This window comes from Nelusetta ayraudi, unplaced genomic scaffold (genome assembly GCF_046127955.1).
Source record: "Nelusetta ayraudi isolate G7.1 ecotype Tasmania unplaced genomic scaffold, CSIRO-AGI_Nayr_v1 ptg000084l, whole genome shotgun sequence".
NCBI lineage: Eukaryota > Metazoa > Chordata > Actinopteri > Tetraodontiformes > Monacanthidae > Nelusetta > Nelusetta ayraudi.
In genome coordinates this window covers 4073194-4097500 of record NW_027466134.1, presented here as the reverse complement: position 1 = coordinate 4097500, position 24307 = coordinate 4073194, and the positions used below count along the sequence as shown (strand labels likewise).

The window sequence follows — 24307 nt, the reverse complement described above, 5'->3', positions numbered from 1 at the left end:
TATATTGACCATCATTAATATTAATTTGGAGACTACAAAACGCAATTTAACTTTGATTTTTCCGAGTCAGGAGATGTCATGAGATTATTTGGATTGTTTCTATTTGCTGCCCTCAGCGGAACAGAAAAAAAAAAAATCATACTTTGTTTTTCTTTATTGTTGATAAAGAGAGAATTCTGTCCACTACTAGTTTTGACTCTGCATGTTTCAGCGGACCAGCGTGGTTCCTGCGCCTCCTGAAGTGTGTTTGCGGGGACGGCGGGGAGCAGGCGGAGCAGCTCCTCGCCATCTTGAAGCGAGGCTGCAGGCTGTGTGAGGGCTCAGGATGCCTCTCTGTGTTTTAACTCTGTGGTTTCACTCCAGAGTTCTTCTTCTCTCCTGGGAAATAAAAACATTCTTGTTTTCCCTCCAAATGAGTGTTCTGGGGGCAGCCAGATGTTCAGAAGGGGAGGAGGAGGAGGAGGAGGAGGAGGCTGCTTCCCCCCCAGACTAAACCATGGGGCTGGGCAGAGGGGGCCGCTGACACCAGCTCCTCTCCTCCAGGAAAAGGCAGCCCGCAACCTCGCCTTTCACCCTTGACCCTTGACCCCTGACCTGCGGGATATGGAGTGGGGGGTGGGGTGGGGGCATGAGGAGCTCGGAGAATGTAAACAACCAATCGCCACATACGGAGACTTTCTCCAGTGGGTCTTTGCTGTGGGCCTTGGAGCTCGGCCCAGAGTTGCTCCCTGCGGCCGCGCTTGCAGGTCGCCGCTGCGTCTCCATCGCTGCTCCTCGCAAGCTAACAGCGACATTTCTAACATTTCCACAAAGCACAATTGCCATTTGCAGGTGTTTGCATTGAATGGCGTGAAGCACATGTGCCGTAACTCTCCTAAAATCTCGTCCCGTGAGAATTGACGAGAATTATGTTTGTCTATTTTCTATTTTTGTATTTGATGACTTGTAAAAAAAAATATTCCGTCTCCTCCTCCGTCCAAACATAAGGCTTAAGTGAGGTCACATGACCTCGTACGTCTGACGCGGAAGTGTGAAAAAATTGTCTCCGTGACACTTTAGCGATGTTCCTCGATGGATGGATCCGTGTGAAAACCCCCCTCATGAGAAGCGTCAAAACCTTTCAGCCGTGTTTGAGAGGTTTTTCCAAGCTGAGCCGTTTCCATCAACAGTTTATTATTGCCATATATAGGTTTTGCGCAATTCTCGGGGTAAATGGAAACACAGCTATTCATGCAGCACACATAAATGCTGGGGGTGGTCTGCCTTCTCCTCTAATTCTGGCCTTCTACCCCCCCCCCCCCCCCTTCTCCCTGAGGTAATTGAAAGAGTTACGTCAGCCAACTGCTCGAGCCTTTCAGACGATTAGGAGGAGAATACCATCAATCCTCCTGGGACCTCGCAAGAGACCACCGGCTAATGTGGAGGAGCTGTCGCGTAGGAGGAGGACGAGGAGGAGGACACGGGTTCGAGCAATGAACCAGCATGTGGAGGGGACAGGGAGAGCAAGGGTGGTGAGAGATGTGCGCAGAAAAGAGAGCAGAAGGAGGCAGAGGGCCAGCACGGAGCAGGGGAGAGTGGGTGTGAAGAAGAGGATTGATTGTATGAGAGCGAGAAGCAGCAGGAGGAGGTGCGGGGAGCCGGCAGGGTGAGGAGGAAGGAGGCGAGGGAAGGATGCAGGGCGGCTCAAGGGAGCAAACAGAGTACAGGATGTCCTTATATAGAGAGAAAGTCTAGATCTCTCTTAAACCCATCGCACCAAATGTGAGGTTTTTGCCCACGATGTGGAGCAGCCTGGACTTTATGCAGTGATACAATGTGGAGGAAAAGCAGAGTGTAGAGCAGCGGTGTCAAAGTCAAATACACAGTGTGGCCAAAATTGAAAATTTTGGACAAAGTCGCGAGCCAACATTGAGGCTTTTTGAAAGATTGGCCGAACTTGGCCCGCGGGCCAGAGTTTGACACCTATGGCGTAGATTAGAAGAGCACTAGGAAAACAACCTGCTGGACAACAAAGGAGAAGACCAGAGGAACCACAAACCTTCCCTGTGTGTCCCCATCCCCATGAGATCATGCTGCAATTATGAAGAGACGTACAACTAGTCGTATCCCTGCAGTTTTAATTGTGTATTCTTAACTTTGACAGTACAGCCGTGCAAGAATGAGAAAACTCCTGTTCCCTGAGAGCGAAGCTTCCTTGTGAATCAGCAGCATGGCACTTTCCTTCAATAATTTCAAAAATGTAACCTCTTTTTTTTTGTCACCTCACGGCTCCGTCGTATAACAAAAGAGCCAAAAGTGGCAACCGCCCAAAGTCACTGTGCCAGCCTCATTAGTGCCGTCGTGAAACTGGGGACTTTCATGCACCAGACGCGGTATTTTTCTCCACAGGAAGCTCTCCTTTCTCCGGCGTGTGAGGAAATCAATGCATTGCCCTCATAAAAGCCCCGTGCTTCCTGTCTATACAGGAAACTCACTCGCCGGCTGCTGATATCCTGCCCCTCGCGCTCTGTCTGTGGGATTGTTCTGCCAATCAAAACATGTTTATCAATGAAAACAAGCACAAGAATGCGCCCTTATCAGTACGTCACTTGTTGACAAAGAGCCAGAATGAATCAGGCCTGGTGATGAATGCACCGCGGGGCAATGGAAGCCCGGGAGGCTCAATCCGTCTCCAGGCAAAACACGCCAGCGCTCACAGGGCTGGCCTGGTGCAAACTGTGGCCGCTAAATCAAACTAATCTCTCTCTCACACACACACACACACACACACACACACACACACACACACACACACACACACACATACATACACACAGTCTGAAACTGACAGATTGCCTTCCTTCTATTTTTGAAATGCACAGTGCCATTTGCAAAAAGTTGACGTTAATTTAACACAAAACAATAACGTTTACGACCTGCACTTTTTTTTTGTTCTTTTCACTTTTTTGTTCCTCATGATTTCCAAGATTTACCTACATGACAAACTCTATTTTTCTTAGTAAATATCATTTGCAAAAGTATTAACATTCTGTACTGAAGTAAAAGTATTTATACATGTTATTGTTTTTTTTTTTAAATACTCTGGTAAAAGTAAAAGCATTGATTCACCTCCTTTGCTATTGTATGAAAGGTGGCTATTTTGAAGAATTTCAATATAAAAGGTGTTTGAGTTATTTTACACTTGTATCGGTTCCTACATAATTCCATGTGTGTTCACACGTGGTCATGAAAATGAATGAAAAGACATCCAAACTTTTGACTGCTAGTGTATTTGTGTTCAAATGTAGGGAGTAAAAGTCAGTCGAAACAGAAATACTCAAGTAAAGCACAGATACCTGATCATTTGACTTCAGCACAGCAACCCAGTATTAGTACTTGGCCTGACTAATCGCCCATGGCAGGCTGCGTGACTGCGTGCCACCCAGCTCGCCACTAGAGGTGCTAATCCAAAAATGGCAATAAAGCTGCAGGTTGGGTGTCAAGCACTCTTCCCTGGGAGGTGATGTGTGGTGATGTATGCCCTCCCGCTCGCCTCCAATCAATTACCCTCCTCCTCCTCCTCCTCCTCCTCCTCCAGCTGCTGGCCTGGTATTTATGCAGCCAGCGCCCAGCCTGGGATTATGGCAACATTTGACCTCCCACCTCCGACCCTCCCCCGGCGACCCCGTGTTCCATTAAACTGCCTCTCTGCTGCTATTACCCAATCTGATGACTCACTTAGGGGGGCCGGCGGGTAACGTGAGAACAAGATGGCAGAGCCTACCTGCCGGCCGTAATGGCAGCCGGGGTAAATGGCCAACAATTAGAGGGAGAGAGGTGCTTGGGCGAACTTCGCAAATCATTAATATCTCCCCAATGCAAACACACACAGGCGTTGCTTTGCAGCCGCCTGCTTTGCCACCCAGCGGCCGCCTCCTGCGACATCTGCGCTGTGAAAACACGGTTGAAGAGCCTCAGTGGGGCTACAAGGCTTCAGCTTCTGGGAGTGACACACTATTCCTTTGCTGGTCACACCTACAAATCCTAAAACACACACACACACACCACACACACACACACACACACACACACACACACACACACACACATTATACGTGTGTGTGTGTGTGTGTGTGTGTGTGTGTGTGTGTGTGTGTGTGTGTGTGTTTCTGATAGATACATGTCTAGCATAGTGTTAATGATACAATAATTAGACATTTTACATTTCATTAAATTAAAAATGACACAAAAATTGTATGTATATTTATATATATATATATATATATATATATATATATATATATATATATATAAATATATATATATATATATATATATATATATATATACATATATATATATATATACACACACATATATATATATACACATATATATATATATATATATATGTATATATATATACACACATATATATATATATATTCCTTTACATATATATATACATACATATGTGTATGTATGTGTGTGTATATACAAGTACTACCTGAAAAATTTGAATATCAAGTAAAAGTTTTATTTTGGCAATTTAACATAAAAGATGAAACCAACCAATTTTATTGAGCCATTCCATGCAAATTTACATCTCAAGCAGTTCCTTGTTGTAACTTTGCTGGTTAAGATTTTCATAAAGATTTGGCTTCATGTAACATTCTAATTTTCTGAATTTTTGAATTTGAGGGGTTTTTTTAAGCTGCAAGACCTGATCAGCAAAATCCAAAGAAATAAAAACTTGAAATATATATATTTGCATATTATTCCTTTATATAATATGTCACATTCACCTTTTAAGTTGAATTGCAGAAATACTGCAACCTTTTCAGGATATTCTCATTTTCTGGGTAGTACCTGTATATGTATGATAGCATATTTAATCACCCTTAAAATTGTTTTATTTTGATGAAATGTAACATGTCTTCTTCTTAGTATCATTAACACTATGCTAGCCACGTATTCATCATAAAGTGCAGTAAACATAGTGGAGCAGGAGCTGAGGTGTTTATTTTTTAAAGCATTGAGAGATAATAGCCACTGGATAAAAGATTCCGTTCTTGCACTTTGTCCTGCAAAAACACTTTTCACCCCCCGGCGAGTTTCACTGAGCACAACAGCTGGGATGAGAACTTGAGAGCGAGCCAAGTGAGCCACTACAAGTGGCAACCCCACCTGGGCTCAGCATGTTTATTATGACCATTATCCAGTGGTAATGGGGAAAAGTTGAGGCAAACACTGGTGCACCTGCTAGCTGCACCCGCAGGGAAGCGGGGCCCTGCAAAGCTCTGCAGCTATTTCCTGTGGCCCTGGGGAGAGAGAGAGGCTGCGGGATGGGCAAGCAGAACCAGATGATGGGGCGTTCAGGGGCGCCGGGGGTTACAGCCCGGTGTGCAGTGGCCGACAGGGAGGTAGAGCTAGGGGGTCAAAGGTCAGGGCCACACCCAGCAAGATGGGAGAGCAAAGAGGAGCTGAGCCCTTCATGTCAATGTGTTCCAGACCCGCGGCTAAATGACAGAGGATTAGATCCAGACCCGCAGTCACATGACACGCACGCGCACACGTGTGGCGTACGCTGGGTTTTAATAAGGGAAATTACATTTGATTATACATTAGTTGGAAAAAGAAGATGGTTGTGGGTGTCACAACCAATAGGAACTTGTGTGTGTGTGTGTGTGTGTGTGTGTGTGTGTGTGTGTGTGTGTGCGTGATTTCCTTTACAGTTATGTTACAAAGTGACGCTGTGCCTTTTACTGGATCACATTTCAACAAGAGGCCGATGATACCCGACGACACTCTGATAGCATCTGACTCATCACGTCGCAGTAGCAACCTGCCTGACACCTGCTTGTAGAACAATGTGCTGCGTTAACAATTAAGAATCGAGTGAAACGGTGAAATTGAGATACTACTGTGGTCATTTAATGGGATAGATAGATAGATAGATAGATAGATAGATAGATAGATAGATGGATAGATAGATAGATAGATAGAATTGGATGCCTTTATTTTTTTCCACATTGGGGAAACTTACATAATTACAGCAAAATGTAGCGCAGTAGAGAATAACTACATGAATTAAAATGATGTTTTCTATTCTATTTATAGAGTAAGAAAGGAAGGAAAAACTACTTCTCCAATAGAAACTCACATGTAAAAAAATATAGAAACTTTTTTTGTGACACACTGCAATAAAAGATATTTCATTGCATCAATGCACTGGTGGTCGGTAACACTTTGTAATAGTGATTGTTTATAAAACATTTATAAGCTATTTGTAGATATTAGTGGATGGTTAACTAAATCCGGTCCTTAAGAAAATGTAGACCCTTTGTGACATCATAAAGGGTCATGTGCCTCCACTGGTTTGTGACAATATTCCCAGGCAGAGCTCGTCCATTTCAAACATCAGTGAAGATGTTTTTAGGTTTTATTGGAAGCAGTGAAACCCCCCAGAAAAATATTTCCACTGCTTTATCTCATTGTGGTGGAGCGTCACCACGTCTGCCCCCGCGAGAGCCGGAGCCGCAGCCTCAGACGCAGAGATACACCCAGGACCACGTTTCATTCGGTGTGAAAATAAAATTCTCTCGCTCTCATCCTCCCCCCCACTCTCCCCCCGCTGCTCCGCGCTGAGGGGAATTAGAAAGCACAACAGCCACGAGGTTCGCTTCTCACAGAACACCCAGGTTGCCGTCTTCCCCTCCCCCGCCCTCCCCCACCTCGCCTCCCCCCCAAGCTTCCTGCTCACACAGCAGGGCCCTTCTCCACTCTGACACCTGTGTCTCAGGAGGAGGCAGGTCACCGGCCCACCACACCGTTGCCGGGTGGGGGTGGAGGGAGTGGGGAGGGGGGCTGCTAGGCCGTAAAGACAGGGGGGTGGGGGTGGTGGCTCCATCAGTCAAATTGAGTCTGGCACCACCCAAACACCACCGCCGAGAGTCCAGGACAGAGAAAAAAATGGCAAAAACAAAGTTGACAGAAGTGGGCGAGAGAGGAGAGCGAGAGAGAGAGAGGAAGCTGCAAGCAGACGCAGGGAGGAACCTGATCCGCTCAACCTTCTCCCCACCAATTAGAATCCCAGCAGGCTTTGCTGCAAGTGAAGAAACACGGCGCAAAACACGGTCCGGAGAAATTGCACGATCATGATTTGGGTGAAACAGCCACATGGTTTTTAGATCCTGGCGAAATAAGTCGAGCATTCCACTGGATTATTTCATGACGCTGGTTCTACTGGAGCTCAACGCAGACACCAGACAGCGAGCCCAGAGTTCTGGACGATATTGTATATCAGCCTTGCGGATCTACTGCAGGCTTCAGCGACACTAAAGAGACTCATTAAACCGTTGATCACCTCAACAGCGAGGGTGAGCCGGGCCACGGGGTCGCCGTCACGGTCTCTCCGTCTGTCACTGAGCGCCGGGGGCCCTCGGCACCGACCGAGGGCTCGGCGAGGAGGGCGCGCTGACAGACGAGGAGGTGCCAGAAAAAAAAAAGAAAGGAAAGAGAAAAAGAGCAGGGGAACCCGCGGACGCTAACAAGAGGAGGAAGGGCGAAGACAGAGAGAGCCGGAGACGAATGGACACTGGAGGGACTGGTATGTTGTTCCATTCTGTGGAGGAGGAGGAGAAGGAGGAGCGCAGATGATTTACAAGAGCTGCGAGGAGCCTCCTCACACACAAATCACCGGCTCACATCGGCCAGAGCTGGACCTTCCCGAAGAAGAGGAGCGGCTGACGGTGGGCCGCCGGTGACGGCCGAGAGGTGTGGGACTTTCTCACAGGGGGCGCAATGTATTTTAAACCCAAGTAGATTTTTAAACCCAAATAATAAATAAATAAATAAGTCATAAAAACACGCATGTCATTTCAGATATCAGTAGTGTCATTTCTATTCCTGACTGTCCACATTTGAAACTAGTTCCTAATACATTAAAATTAGTCACACGAGTCAGATTAATCTTTAAAATCAATTTCAGAATTCCCATCAATCAGGACAATCAGTGTCTCTGAATTCCCCCTCTGACTCATCAATAACAAGTCCAGTTACATAATGTATGTATATTCTGCTGTGTGTGTGTGTGTGTGTGTGTGTATGGAAATCAATCGCCAGTGCAGCCAAACAGTAACAGTCTTCTTCTACTACTGCTATACCAGCCTTATGACCCTGGAGCCAACCTCACTGTTATGGAGATTAAAGGCTCTGATTTATGACCCGGACCCCCTGGCCAGAGACCATGCTGGTATCACACACACACATACACACACACACACACACACACACACACACACACACACACACACACACACACACACACCTGTCCCAGGACCAGCTGTGCTGAAATTGGCTTGAAAAGTGTTGCCATGGTGACGGTGGCCTGCCTGGATGTGTTTGCTCAGGCTGAGAGGCTCTGGTTGGCCCCATTACAGGGAGCTGAAAACAGCGTTAACATGTGCAAAGTTTGATAAAAGCAGCCAAATAATTTGATATGGGAGAAAGATCATGGGGATTTATACTGGCAGAGGATCTCAGCTGGTAGGAGGACAAGGTATGACAGAGAGAAGATGGATGTCTCCTGGCGTTTCTCATCACTTTTTCTTGTACCATCTTGTTGATACCAAATCTCAAAAGACGCACTACAAAGACATCCAAACCGGTACAAAGTGAAAAAAAGTGCTTTTCCCCAGAATTTAGGTAATTTCAAGTCTTCTCAAGTATGGTGTACCAACATGTTGTCAACATTAATTATTGCTGCCTAGAATTGCGCAAAACCTCAAAAAAATCATGAGGTGGTTTTTCACACGGATCCATATAGAGGAATATCACAAAAGTGTCATGGAGACACCTTTTTCGCGTTGGCAGGTCAGAGGACGTGACGCACGGGGTCACATGACCACTTCACGTCAAATAGCTGCTCCAAAACGCAACACGCAAAACACATACACCCCGACAATGGCCAAGGCCAAGGAATAAATAGCACCGAGACAGATAGGAGAAAATACCTAATTAGTTTTGGACTGTTCTTGTGAGTGCGCTTTTCAACCGACATGTTGCAATGGGTGATTTATTCGTCTATTTTCAAAAAGACGTGATTATGACTGTTGTGTCTTGCCAGAGGTTTTTTGGACACGGTACCAACATCGTAGTTGAACAAGTATTCAGATTTAAATGCCAATTACTATTTGGAACTCCGCAATCTCAAAAACAACAACATTGAGGTTTCAAAATAATAATAATATATTATTCGGCCAAATTTCGCCACCTGTGGGCTGCGCTGACAGGCACAACTGTTTTGTAAAGAACATTTGTCAACGTGTAGTTTAAGGTGTGCAGTTTAAACCCCCCCCCCCCCCCCCCAAAAAAAAAAAAGAGGTTGCTGTTCCCAGGAAGAGAAGGAGTGACGTGTTGAAGGGTCTAAGCATGTTGCTTCTGCTTAAACAGTTGATTAAAGGTTAAGTGTGTAATATTTTGAGATTGTGAAGAAGAAACAGCGACTTCATGTGGTTACATTTTAGATTGAGGAGTCTTTCACTCTCCCTCCCCCTCCCGAGCTTGCCAGTAACACCTCGTCTACCTTCTCCTTCGTTGGTTTATTTGAGGACGTGAGCAGTCAAGCTAGTTACAAACTCGTTCTCAGGCAGCTGGATTGTCCACACCAGGCTTCCTTACAGCTGAGCAAGATGGCAGCTAACTAGGAGCAAGAACTTTGTTATACAGTATGTATATTCTTATATGCACTTGCGAACCATTCTAAAGGTTGGAAACCAAATTAATTTCATTGTACTGCGATTATACACTTTTATTAATGTATTTAAGGGCAGTAATTTGATATTTTACCAATATAAAAATCATAAATCAAGCCAAGTGTTACACACTGGACCTTCAGTATTAGTTTTATATTTCCCAAGAAATAGTCGTACCAATCCTGCTGACTTGCAGTTTGTAATTCTGGATTCAAGCAACTTAAAAAAAACACGAAAAAAAAAAACTGCACACCACTGTGTTGCGATCACCAACCAAAACAAGTTTCCCCAGATTGATTTCTTAATAAATCACAGCTCCAATCCTCAGAGGCAGCGGAGGGTACAGTATCTATTCAAAAGAGTTGCCACACCGATACATCAACACCTGACAGGCAAGTGTCAGCAGCAAGATACGTTGTTACCACACCGTCAAAGGGAAATAAAGTGGGCGACACATGAGATGGAGTGTAGAAAAGTATCTGAGGTTACGATCATGCACACCTGGGCCTCTTAGGAAAAACAAACAAAAAAAAAGCAATCTTGAGTCGTGTCCAATGTTGTGTTAGCACCTCACCTGGGATTTGACATCTAGATGCAGGTGGAAGTTCAAGTCCCGTCATTAGTAGTGCATTGCAATGTTGCTGTAATGTTTGTTTGTGGGTTTATTTTGGGACGTAAATACATGTAATACACACTACCAGTCAAAAGTTTGGACACACCTTCTCAAGCAATATTATTTTTTTTATGTTTACAACTTTCTCCACTGCGGATAGATACTGAAGACATCAAATATATGATGACGATATATGTCATTATGCAGTAAAGAAAACATGTTAAGTAACTCTAGATGTACTTTTTATGAAAGGCGGCTATTTTGAAGAATTTATATATGAAACGTGTTTGAGTTATTTTACACTTTTATTGTTTCCTCCATAATTCCATGTGTGTTCATGCAGAGTTCTGATGCCTTCAGTGAGAAACTGCAATGGCAATGGTCATTCAATTCATAGGGCGAGGCCAAACCTTTGCCTGCTGGTGTATGTAATCTAGTTTCTTCATATGAGACAAAATGAAGAAACTGTCAAAAGCACCGCGTGAGTCCGCTGCAGGAGGCGAAGCAGTGCGAGGATGGCAGCAGCGTGCGCTCTCAGATTGCAGCAGAATGTGCGTAGACACGCTTTGCTTCGGGCGACTTGTCATCGGTTCCTTCGGTGGCAAAGCGGAGAGGAGGCGGAGGAGAGGGAGGAGACGCAGGAGAGGGAGGAGACGCAGGAGACGGAGAGGTGCTAACACACGGCCGACAGACACACGACTCTCAGTCAGAGATGAGCGGCAAAGCCGTCACAATTCACCGCTCGCCTTTCAGCGACCCGGCTCCGCACGCCACTCATCGCCACAACACACACACACACACACGTGTACACGCACACACATACACATAGCCAAATTCCATGGCTATGCAAGCACCAGGCAGACGCACACCATTATCGAGGTTGGGGGTGTTTCTATGTATACACACAATTTGATTCATTTTAATGCATTCTAGCCAATGAGTGAAATATTTATCCATTTTGTGAAGCGTCACTGCTGACAAAGGGCTGATTAAAATTAAAACCTGTAAGCTATGAAAAATATATTTGTTGTGTGTAGATTTTTATTTGAATAATAAATATATTATATATTCAGTTGAACAATTTAACTGGATTAAATTTGACACTTTCTTTCACACTTAAATGTTGAGAAAACTTATTGATCTGTAAGCTCTAAGAATACAAGTGTGTATATAATACTTGCTCAAAATACAGCGCGACTGCGAATTGCTTTTTTTTTTTTTTTTGCTGCTAATGTTGACCTCAGAGAATAAAGTTCATTAAGAAGGCTAAAGCTGACTAGAAGTGATCCCCTGCGTCTCATTTAACTTTGATGCGCTTAAAAAACAAACAAACCTGAAACCACCACATCAACTTTTTAATTCTTAAAATCATCAGTGGGCTTCTAGACTGTCCACAGGTGGCGCCCCCTCGAGGCAGGAAGGCTCCATCCAGTTCACTAAAGTAATCGTCGCACAAACCATAACTACATAACAACCGTAAAACTGTCAATGTCAATGTAGCTCCGGACCTGAGATTTGATCCTTGTAAAATGTGGCGTTGCAAATGTGATGGCCTTGCTACCAGGTCCAATGGCAAAGTGCACGTATGCTTAAACATACCTGCTAAAAACACATTAGAAAACCGCGCTCACAAGCAGAAACGGCTTTGGCGTGTGACAATCGCACCATAGGACAGACTGCTGCTGCCCCTCCCTCCGCTATCAAGGTTTGTAACAGGAGCTGAGCGCAATGACAGCATCCAGTGGAATCGAGGTGATGTCAATGTTGGCCCCAAGGTGAGCCGGGAATCTCAGCACCAGACGAAAATAAGCAACATTTAACTCTATTAAACATCGCGCTGTTGTTCCAAAATCGTGACGAAGACGGGAGAGCATCACAGCTGGGTCAGCGCGACGTTTCCAGGGGTCGTCGGGTTCGCCTGTAGAGGGCGCCGCACAACACAGCGGCCGCTCTCCTGCCTGGTTCCACCTCATTGGCCTTGATTAATTGTTGGCTGTGTTTTTTTTTTCCTCCGTGATTCCCAGCAATGGCCGGCAGAGACTGACTCCAGCTCAGGAATGATGGGAGTGGAACGCGGCGTCGCTTCTCACCCACCGGAGCCGTGACCTCTTCATCCCTCCCTTGACCTTTTGACCTTTTCCACTCTCCCGTCGGTGGGTCGGGGGCAGGCTGGCAGCGGTAGGTGAGGGGGCCAGGCCTCGCTGAGTGAGTTATTGCCGCAGCCGGGACGCGGTCAACGTGCCAGGATTTGTCATGCGGTCCGAGAGGCATGGCAATCACAATTTCAGCCAATAATTGAAGCGTAATGGAGATGGATGGGGTCAGAAGCGAACGCGGCCAGGTCACATCGCCGGCTAATTCGACGCATTAATTCCGGAGCACAGCGGTGCTAATGGCCGGGATGCAACAGGTGAAAAAGGTTACATGTGTGTTCACTCGGGGGAACATGCACACAATCTGCACGGCAATGGATGATGCACAGAGAAAGGCAGCGTTTGCCTGACAGTTTGTCGCAAAGTAAAAGTGAGAAATTTCAAAAATTCCGACAAAGCACAATTGCGATTTGCAGGTGTTTCCATTGAAAGGTGCGAAGCGCAGAAGGCGGAATTCTCATCGGATCTCGTCCCGCGAGACCCCCACTGTGTACGTGTGACTGATCGATCCCACACACTGATTGACAGATCACTCAAAAACTTCAAATACTTTGTTTTTTCTTTGCAGGTGATTTCACTGTGCAAAATATCACGCTTGTTAACTGGTGACTACTGCAGTGATCCACTTAAATGCTGCCAACTTCCACTGAACAACTCATCAATGCGGCACTGCCCAGCGTTCTCTTTCTGCAACACAGTTACAATAACTGCAATAATGGAAATGTGCAATATACTATGTGGTGATTGAGTGTATGTGCACGTGTGAAGGAACACACGTTTGTGCGCGTGTACAGGGGAATGTTTTTTATTGTTGCTGATGGTTGGCGCTTGATTTCGTCGTCAACATTGACGATGACAATAAAGTTCTATTCTATTCTATACCGATGACATGTACTGAGAAAGTGACAATGTATTTGGTGAACTGTGGGTCCAACTCACAAAAACAGCACAAACCCCACCCCGGTGCGCTCGGGGAAAGAGGATCTGACTCGCAGCACTTGTGAAAATAGACAAGAGTGAGACGTGGCTAGCGCGATTATTAAGACTGGGTCTGTTCACAGCGAGTCGTATGAAACACAATAGGTCAGGTTTTCTGTCCTTAATCTGCGCTCTGTCGGCCATAATCTCTGTTTAACTGGTGTAATACGTAGCAATACGAACAAAGGACAAGGGCTGGACTTTCTCCTTGGAGAGTAAATATACAGCAACCAGGGAGCAGCGGCCCTCATATCTGACTCATCTCAACACACTCATGGTGGAACACAGGAGTGTCTGTGAATCCTTGAGAGGTCATTGATGCCTTACTGGCTTCTTCTGTGTGTGTGTGCGTGTGCGTGTGCGTGTGTGTGTGTGTGTGTGTGGGATCCGGTAAGCCTGGGCCCAGCCTTGCAGTAAGGGGATGGGGATTGAGCTACATCGGGGGGGGGGGGAGTTCTCCTCCTGCTTGAAACCACTGGTGGTCTTCACTGCAAAGCTCACGACTTAAGGTTATTTACTGCTTATTAATATTTTCTTTTTGCCCGTTTGATCGTTTCCGATCAGCGCGCAAAAAAAGCAGAAAGCCAGAAGGCAGCAAAGCCGGCAGATAATAGCGCACACACGCAGTCACCGTGTGAACTGGACCTGAACCCGACCCAGTGTCTGTTTAAACTAAACGATCCATGCTAATGCGAACAAATATTCAGCGAGCCGCTCGGAGGTTTCCTCATATCCTGCCTTGGCCCACACGCAGACGCAGACACGCAGACGCAGACACACACGCACACACACACACGCACACACACACACACACACACACACACACACACACACAAAAGTCACACTTGGCTATTGAAACTTATATTCAATTTTATCCATTCCAAACAGAGCCCCCTGCTAATGGGAGAGCGTTAATGCATTCCCGCAGCAGTCTGAGGACCGGCCCAATCAGCCCACAATGCCCTTTGTTTCAATGTCCAGGGTGTTTTTAAAGGGGGAAAAAAATAAATAAATAAAAAAGAAGGCCTGGGTTTCATTTGTCAAGTCTGATACTTTTGTCGCTCTAAAACTCCCCCAGCTTTTTCCCGTCAACTGCGAGTCAGGGCGTAACTCGGTGTGACTTTGCCAAAGGTTGTACAACTGTGTGGTGGTAACAAAAAAAAAAAAAAAAAAAAAAAAAAAAGAAGAAGAAAAGAATAAATGCTATATATATATAAATATATATTCAAAATGCAAATGCAGTCTGAATAAGCTGCCATTCCATTCTGGCAGGAGTTCCCAGCGTGGTCTTTTGACAGTGACCCACTGTGTTGAATACGCTCCTGCCTGCCAAAGGGTCACTTTCCATTTGGTTGCAGCGCTCTGACGCTCAAACCCAGAGACTGCGCAGCTGACCAGAAATGTGCCTCCGCCGCCGCCGCTGCCTGAGCAGGAAAAAAACAGCCGGTGACAAATGGAGAGCGCAACCACCTCAAACTTTCCCCCTGATCAATAATTCAACAGTGACCTCATGCGAAGGCAAACAGGCGTCTTTTAGGCCGTATTAAGTGCAGCTTTGTCCGCCGCGGGCCAAGCGGCTGTCATGTGTTCACTCGGTAAATATTTCGACCTGCCGTGAAACAGTTGGCGTTGCCGGTTAAGGCGTCTGCCCGACACCCCGGGGTGTCGCCGGCTTGACGCTTCTCCATGCGTTTACCAGAACAGCTTAGCTTAGCATGTCAAAACACAGCTTTTCTCCCTCCAGCTGCTCCAAACAGACGTTGTGTAACCCCCCCCCCCCCGTCGGATCGAAAGGGTTGTCGGTTCGAATCCGGGCTTCAACTGTCTACGTGTCTAAGCGTCCTTGGGCAAGACACTGAAGCCGAAATTGTTCCAAATTGGGCTGGCAGCGCCTTGCACGGCAGCAGCCACCCATTGGTTAAAGCAGTGGTTCTCTGACTTTCTCTGCCACGCCCCCCATGGGAGGAAGAACGCACCCCCCCCCCCCCCCACCCCTCCACCTTGACAAAATGGTGACAAAATAGGCTGTTTCTAACCTTGCAACATTCCTCTCATCTGTTGCAGTCCTTTCTGTTGTGCAAATAACTTTTAACATTCATTTCACTTTTCTCTTAGTCGTTTATGTTGCGCGTGCCACCCACTTTGAGAAACACGGGCTTAAAGTTAAAGTCCAAGTGATTGTCACATTCCAGAGGATGCAAAATTTGTCCACTTGCATCTGATCCATCATTCCCCGAGGGAACGGTGGGAGCGCCCAAGAACAATTGGGTGGTCTAAGTCCAAGCCGGGAATTTTCCAGTGTTTGGTAAGACCTGGCTGGGGATCGAACTCACAACCTCCCCGGTCTCAGGGCGGCCACTCTACCGCTGAGCTGGTGTATGAATGTTTGGGGTACCGTGAAGGTGCTGGAAAAAAGTTTAGTTTACCCTGGTGGGCTTCGGCTGCTGCTGTGTGCGGCGCGGCGGGAGGTCAGGCTCGCCCTCCGAGGTCCGACTTCACCCCGACGAGCGACAGCAGAGTGATGCCGGACCAGGACGCCGGGGGGATGGCAGAGTGGAAAGTGCTCATTTTGGGCTGCGCGGAGTGTGGGACAATACCGGCCGAGGCTGGTGGAGGATGATGGATAGCTTTCCATACAGTCCCCCATCAATTTTCGGCGGGCTAAAGAAAGACATGGCATCTCCGCTCTGGCTTTAAATCTGGACGCGCAGTGTGTCGCAATTTGAGCTGCAGCACCGCAGCGACGCATAATTCTGGTTTATTACATGTGGGACCTTCGTTTCATCATTTGGCCGCATGAGGTTTTTTAAAAAAAAACCAAAAAAAAAACCACATTGGATTTTTGAATTAATCGAGTCGATAATTCAAAAATAAAGCAGATTGCTTCACTTTCAAAGTGAATCCAACACACTTTTGTGTTCTGTTTTAGGCAAGAAGACAGTTTGTCTTCTTGACAGACTGCTTATTATTTTATTTATTTTTTGTTCTCTCTGCTCCGGCAAAGACCCGGAGCCACTCCAGAACCACTTTTCCGGGTGAAGGTTTTGGTTCTTTGACTGACGAAACAGCATTAAAAAAAAAAAAAAAGCAGGTTTGAGAGGAGGGAGTGGCCCGAAGCATTATTGGAACTGCAGCCAGGTTATGTGGCACAAAGTGCTCTTTTTGCAGGACTGTGGGGTCTGAACGGTGGAAGTAAAGAAGGGAGCTTTGTCATTTCAGGGGAGTTCATTGACAAGTGGAAGTGAGATTTGGGGAAATTGTAGTTGTAGTTTCAGCTGACAAAGTACAATTACAATTTGCAGGTGTTTCCATTGAATGGTGTAAAGCGAATTTTGGTCAAATGTCGTCCTGCCAGACGCCACTGTGGGGAGGATGGAGGTTCAACACACTTTGCCATAAATCTGCATTTCCATGTTGTTTGCTGTTATATTTTTCTCTTTGATGACTTGTAAAAAAAAAAAAAAAACATCTAAATGCCAAAAAAGTGTTTCCATGGCACTTTTACGATAATTCCTATACATTGATACGTCTGGAAAAAAACGCCTCAAAAAGTGGAGAAGTTTTTCAAAACGTTGTCCTTCAAGTGTGAATCTGCATGTTGGTCTTTGCTTCTGGGGGGACGAGACCCCGAGAAACTCTGGGCACAAACTCTCGATTCCGTTGCCCGCTGAAGGCATCAAAATCAAAAAACTAAAACGTTGCATGGATGGGATAGAGAGAGAGTGTGTGTGTGTGTGTGTGTGTGTGTGTGTGTGTGTGGGTGGGTGCGTGCGCGTGTGCCTGGCACATGAATAATGCATGAGTGGCAGCTCTGATTGATGTGGGGTATAAGGTTTCTGGCCAGCCAGCCGAGGGGCTGCGCGCTGGCGTCCAAACCCCAGCGCAGCGCGACACCGACTTCAAAGGGTGTGGTCTGGACTCGCTCATGTACAAACACAAACTCTCTCTCCCACACACACACACACACACACACACAATCACTCAATCATACACACACACACATTTCAAACACGTATCTGCACACTCTGTTTCTCTGCAGAATGTACGCACGCCGGGCTTCCTCGGCCCTTGAGCAGGAACACACAGAGAGCTGTGTGCTGGTCGGTGGGTCGGTGGGCCGGTGGGGGGGGGGCCTGGCTTTCCGCACCTGTGTTTGCAACGGTAATTAGGGGCGCACGCTATTTCGGGGTGGCAAGTGTCCACGCCGACGCAGCAGCACACAGGGAGCGCTGTGAGGGCGGCAACACGCAGCCTGGTGTTTGCTGCCGGGCAGCTGCTGCTGTTTTCTCTGCTGGGCCAGTTGTGAATGACAGTGGAAAGCTCTAAATGGTCTGTAAACACAAACAGTCATATTTCCAGTTCCAGGCCATTTAAGAGCTCATCATGGTCAGCCAGCACACGCGCCTGCGAGGCCTTGACAGACAACAGACTCCCGAGGATTTCTCAACAGAGGCAAAGAAGGACCCAGTGCCAGTAGTGAGCGTTTAGGCATCATCACCACGCAAGGTGTGGTGGTACAACTATCTACTATCAACTGTCTACTATCTACTATCTATTGTCTAGTACTATCAAGTCAATTATTTGTTTTTGCTGTTTTCTATTTGAAGTTTTGCCTCGTTTCAGTCGGGTGTTTTTTGTTTTTTCTTTGTACAGACGTGGTTGTTTACATTGTTTATGAGTTTTTGGAGGACGACGCTGAGGGATCACAAACTGAAGGGAAAGCTGATGCTGGGGACAAAAGTCCATCACTGTGCCGCTGGGAGTGAGTGAAAGGTGTATGTTTGATTCCAGCAAGGTCGAATGTGGCACGGATCCTGTCAAAAAAAGACATTTTGACGAACAAATAAGAAAATCTGTTAAAAAAAAATCTGCTTATATAAACATATATATATATATATACATATATATATATATGTATATATATATGTATATATATATATATATATATATATATATATATATATATATATATATATATATATATATATATAAGTCAAAAAAAGAAAAAAAATATATATATACAGGTACTACCCGAAAAATTTGAATATCAAGTAAAAGTTGTTTTATTTTGGCAATTTAACATAAAAGATGAAACCAACAAATTTTATTGAGCCATTCCACACAAATTGACATCTCAAGCAGTTCCTTGTTCTAACTTTGCTGATTAAGATTTTCAGCTTATTAAAACCACAAACCCACAAAGTCAGAAAGTCAGTTTTGTAGCTTCAAAGAGTCCAAAGAATCCAAAAACACCTGCAAAAGGCTCCTGAGCCTTTAGAAAGTCTGTCTTGGGTTGTTGGCTCAGAAGAGTTCACATATGGGTGAATACAACAACCTTCTCAGGAGATTCTAATGTTCTGGGTAGTACTGTATGTATATTGTTTTGTATTGAGGAGATAACAGCTAACTAGGAGCAAGACACTTGATCTTTATATAGAGTATTCCTTTATATATGAGAACTGTTCTACGGGTAGGAAAACCAAATGACTTTTTTGTACTATATTAATACACTCTTGTTAATGTATCTATGAGTAGTATGTTAAAGTTCTGCCAATATAAAAATCATAAATCAAGCCAAATTCCTCACACTGGATCTTTCAATAAAAAAGTGAATTTTCAAAAACGAACCGGTGACCTCTGTGGATTCATGCGAGCGTCACACAGTGCTGTCCAGACGCGCACACATCCCATTTAAACTTCCAACTCCTGCCTCGCAGCAGATTCAGTCTGAGACGTCAGATTCAATTCAACTTCATTGCATCACGCAACTTTCTCACAGTAGCGTTGCTTCACTCGGGGCTTCTAAATTTACGCGGCGGAGTATTTCTGAACCCTGCCGAGCCAAGCCGAGCCGAGCCGAGCCGAGCGAGTGGGCCCCGGCAGCAGCAGAGAGCGCCTCAGCCGGCGCTGAGTAAAACAAGCAGGACGGGGCCGTGACGGTGGCCAAGCCCTTCCAGCCTCTACTTTGAGGTGGCGCTGGTTTCAGAGGGCAGCGAAGCAGGCTATTACACCGAGAGGAGGAAGAGGAGGAGTAGGAGGAGAGGAGGAGAGGAGGAGAGGAGGAGGGAAAGATTTGCAGTAGACGAGGGGGGGGGGGGAGTGAACGCTCCATCGCAATCTCGTAAACACCAGACATGCGCGCGGTAGTTTGGCCCTAATCGGAGCATCGTGGGGCTTTACGAGAGGCGCAAAACTGCCACTGGGCCCGGCGACGGAGTCCATTCAGTTCACTTCTTTTGTTTAATTGTTTACTTAGCACACATCAAAAAAAAAAATCAATGGTGCAGGGATGAAAGTAGAGCTCCACCCCCTTTCAATAATTAGTCGACGTAAATTAATGAGGCCAGCAAAAGAACTTTGAAAAAATGAAGGAGACACAGGACAAATAACAAATGTTGGACAAGAAATAAGAGAAGAAAATGAAAACAAATATTTCAGATTATTACTTGGTGAGTAATGGACAATGTAGACAACATTCACAATTCATTGCGAGGGAAAGATATCTGAGGATGGTTAGAAGGTACAGACTGAGGATGTCAGGAAGGGACCAGATGTGATGATTCTCGTCACACTCTCCCTCCTCCCCGGGGGTTTTGAGTGGGTGGGTGGTTGGGTGGTAGTGGAGGAGGGGTGGGTGGGTGGTGGTGGAGGTGGTGGTGGGTGGGTTAAAATCTGAGCGAGAGCTGCAGGCCGTCCCGTCGCGGCTCGGTAACGACATAATGAGAGGATTGCAGCGTTTAGCGGGCGGCTCTTTTTATAGCGGCTGTCAAGACCAATGCGCTACGGCTGGCGGTGACGGGGCGAGCGTGCACGTGCATGTGCCCACTTTTTTTTTTTTTTTTTTATATGAAAGCTGACGAGGGAGATTATTTTTGGTGAAGGAGGTGCGGAGGAAGAGAGGAAGAGAGAAGCAAAGGATGGGATAATGGGACGGAGGAGGGCGAAAGAGGAAAAAGGCAGACGGACGCACTTCATTCATTCCCTTCCGGGGAAATTCAGGTGTCCGGCAGCGTGCAGTGTGCGCCATACACACCCAAGCACTCCGAGTCACCCTGCATCATAGAAAACCACCGTGAAGTTGCAAAAAAAAAAAAAAAAAAAGCAAATAAGAGTGAAGGATTAAAGGCGCCGGTGAGGAGAGAGGTGAGGAGGCGGAGGAGGAAGAGGAGGAGGAGGAGGAAAGAAAAAAGCGAAAGAGGCTGCTGACATTTAGGGGAGGTGGGGAAGGAGAGGTGGGGGGGGGAACGGGGGGACGGGGGGGTGACGCAAGGGTCAAGCCGTGGTCAAATAAGGTGCAAAAAAAAAGCAGCAACTGTGAGGCCAGCTTGGAATGAAAACAAACCGCCGCTATCACTGCGGGTCACAGAGGGGGGGGGGGGGGTGGTGGTGGTTCCCTCAGGTTACACACACACACACACACACACACACACACACACACACACACACACACACACTTTCATATCGGCGTTTAATTAACAGAGCTCCCTCCCTCGGCGAGCGCCGCCCTCGCAGAGCAAACACGTTGCGTCGCTCTGCTGACGGACGGACGCAGCGACGGGCAGCGGCCCCGAGGGTGAAAGGCTCATTGTGGCCCAGCGAGAGCCTCCACTGCCCCCCCCCCCGCCCCCCACCACCACCACCACCACCCCCCACTGGACGTGACGCCGTCTCTCTCCTCATCCGTCAGCCCGACACCTCCCAGCGGCATTTCCACACCAATTACACACCAGGTTCCTCCGTACGTGCGCACGTCGTTTCACGCTCGCGTTTGAAACCCAGTGGCACCGAGACCAGTGTCGTAGTCCAGACGGCACCAAGCCAGACCAGGACAATATCAAGACCAGAGAGCGTCAAGATGGAGACCAGACCAAGACTTTACATATCAAAGAAAAATAGCAACAAAACAGAAAGAAAAAAAAATGACGAGCATCTTTTTTAAATTCCAGTATGCTTCTAAATGGAACAGCAGCGTCTCTTTTCAGCAAGGAATCTTTGAATCATTTCCTTAAACAGTTTGGTGCTTTGAACCATTTTCAAAAAAAACCCAACTTTGCTTCATTAAATTAAAAAAAATCAATGAACTGGGAATAAGGGGGCAGGGTGTCACTCTGGGCGTCACCAACAGAGTGAAACAAGGCAGCAGCTGGAGACTTTCCCAGTATTATCGTGTTATTACAGTGTTGGCTGAGCCTCCACTGGTCTGGATATAAAAAATTCCCAGTCCGCCCACTCCAATGCTGAGACAAGTCCCAGTTAAAAATGCCTCTGAGTCCGAAACGAGACTGAGACCCTTACAAAGTGTTCTGCAGACCGGGACCAGCCTCCAGGACTGCAACACTTGGCGAGACACCCGCTGGAAGATTGGCAGATTGATTTTCTTTTTTTTCTCCGTCAAATTCCTCCCAAGCCTCGCCGCTAACGTGCGCGTTCGCTCCCGCTGCCGCTTTGTCGGCCGTCCCGACGCGCACGTGCGGTGCGTATAGAAGCGTTCAATATCAGGAGCCCGCCATGGGCCGGGAGCTTAATACGAAACAGGCAACATGAGGAAGCCATTTGGTGTTGTAAGATGAGGGAAGACAGGCTTTCAGTGCAGCGACCCAACAAATGTTTCCATTTTATTAGAGCCATCAGGCCTGTCTGAAACACACCGTTTGCAGAGCGGCGTCTGCCACGCTCAATAGGCAAGAGACAGCTCGGAGAAAACGCGCCTGGAGCCGATTCCTCCAAGAAATGAGAACAATTAAATATTATTACATGTGTTTAGTATGGGATTAAACACAGGAGATGCTACGTAGATTAATAACGACTCGAAAGATGAACCGGAAAACAAACAAATTGGCTGAGAGCGATGTTTTTTCACGGCAGGATGATGTTGAGTCTGGCTTGTCAGCTTTGCATTATTTTACATTTCAAAACGATTCAGAGAAAAATGTTAATATTTCCGCTGTGGGGTTTGCGTTTGACAGCAGAAGCGAACATTGAGAGACTTTTATTGACCCTTGGGGCTCTTCAGCAGTGAGAGAGAATGGGGTTGACAAGTGGATGCAATATTTAATGTTAGTGCCACAATAACTTATGCATACGACGTACTACATTCAACACAGCACAGGTTTGGTCGTTGGATAAAAGTGCATACTCACAGTACAGTAAAAGTCATTTGGTTTTCTATCCCATAGAACAGTTCTTGTTTATATACAAGAACATACACAGAGCAATGGTCCAGGTGCCATCTTGCACCACCATATTTCTACGGAAGCCTGGTGTGGACAATCCGGCTGCCTGACAGTGTGTTTTTGTATTTAGGGTGACTGCTCATGCGTTCAAATAACCGATTAAGAGGAAGACAGAAGAGGTATCAAGGATTGTGTACACAGGCCGCCGTAGTTCACTGGCAAGCTCAGGAGAGGGGGGGTGAACAAATGAGCGCTGCAATCTAAAATCTGACCACTAGATGGCAGAATTTTACACACTGTACCTTTTAAGCACGCGCAAGCGAGCGCAAAGAACAAAAAGTCAACCGGGTTCCTTCTCAATAAATCTGCGCCGTCAGCGCACCCTCTGGCTTCTACATTAGTGGCAAACCAAAAAGCCAACAAGGCATTTGCACTGTATGCAAGTATTTTTTTATCGCAGGTCACTGCAGTGCGATCAGTGTGCTCGTAACGAATCAATTTTTTATTTTATTTTTTCCAGCAGCTTCGATGAAGAAGAATCGGACGGAATTTTGATTACGCAAACTGAACAAAAGCCTCAAAGCTTGAAAGGTGAAATCAGCTGCAAATGAAAAAGACAAATGACGTCGCAAACAAGCAGAGGCTCTTGGAGGAAGTTTGTAGGAGCCATTCTGTGTTTATTTTATTTATTGATTTATTGATTTATTTTTCGCTTTAGGTCAAGTCATCATGTTCATGACCTCCACTGGCAACTTTTGGTTCTAACACATCTGTGCAAACCTGACGGCAGACAAAGGCCAGTTTGGATTTTGTGGAAGCGGTGAATATTGGAAGTGGAGACGCCAGCAGGCAGGTTTTGTTTTTTTGAGTCCCTTTTTGAATCGCTTTGAATTATTCCATCATCTGTTGTATTCTTTTTGCCAGTTTGGGCCTTTTTTTTGGAATCACTGGACATACAAATAATAATAAGACCTTTTTTTTCTCGCAACATCTTGCCTCTTAAGCTTCTTTTTTTACTTTTTCTACAAATGGACATATTGAAAGCACCCTGGCGTCCGAAGTCAATGCCTTAAAAGACGGCGTTACAAAGTTTGTGGCGCAAGCAGATGCTAAACAAAGTATCAGGGCATCAGAGGGTCGGTGAGTCAGACTGAAATGTGACCGAGAGAGAGAGAGAGCGAGAGAGAGAGAGAGAGAGAGAGAGAGCTGTGAGAGCGCCCCGACTGGGACGCAGCTCTTGTGATATTTGGCTCCGTTCTGACACTCGGCGAGTCCTGGCTGGAGAATCTTCCCACGAGCCGCTCGGCCCGACTGACGGCGTCCAGAGTCACACAGAGCGAGCGAGCAAGGGAGGGAGAGAGAGAGAGAGAGAGAGAGCGAGGGAGTGCGAAGGAGCAGGAGAGGAGGTCACAAAACATTCCAGCGCCGGGGAGTCAGCCAGACTCCTCAGACAATTAAAACAAGACGACCCCGGCGAGCACTCCCAAGCCCGGACGACCTCTGCAGACACCCCTCCGCTCCGCCGGCCGCCTGCGCTCACACACGGAGGGGCTGCAGTGGTTTAGTCTCCAGTTTGTTCCAGCGCAGGCATGGGCAAACTACGGCCCGGGGGTCCAAATGCGGCCCATTGGGCTTTTAAATCTGGCCCACCAGACT

At 46.5% G+C, this 24307-nt stretch overlaps 1 protein-coding gene across 1 annotated transcript in view; it reads right to left on the bottom strand.

Annotated features, from left to right (window-relative positions):
* The window catches only part of gmds (GDP-mannose 4,6-dehydratase), a 150410-nt gene that overhangs the window by 62974 nt on the left and 63129 nt on the right, over nt 1–24307 (bottom strand). The gene's annotated exons all lie outside the window — the stretch shown is intronic.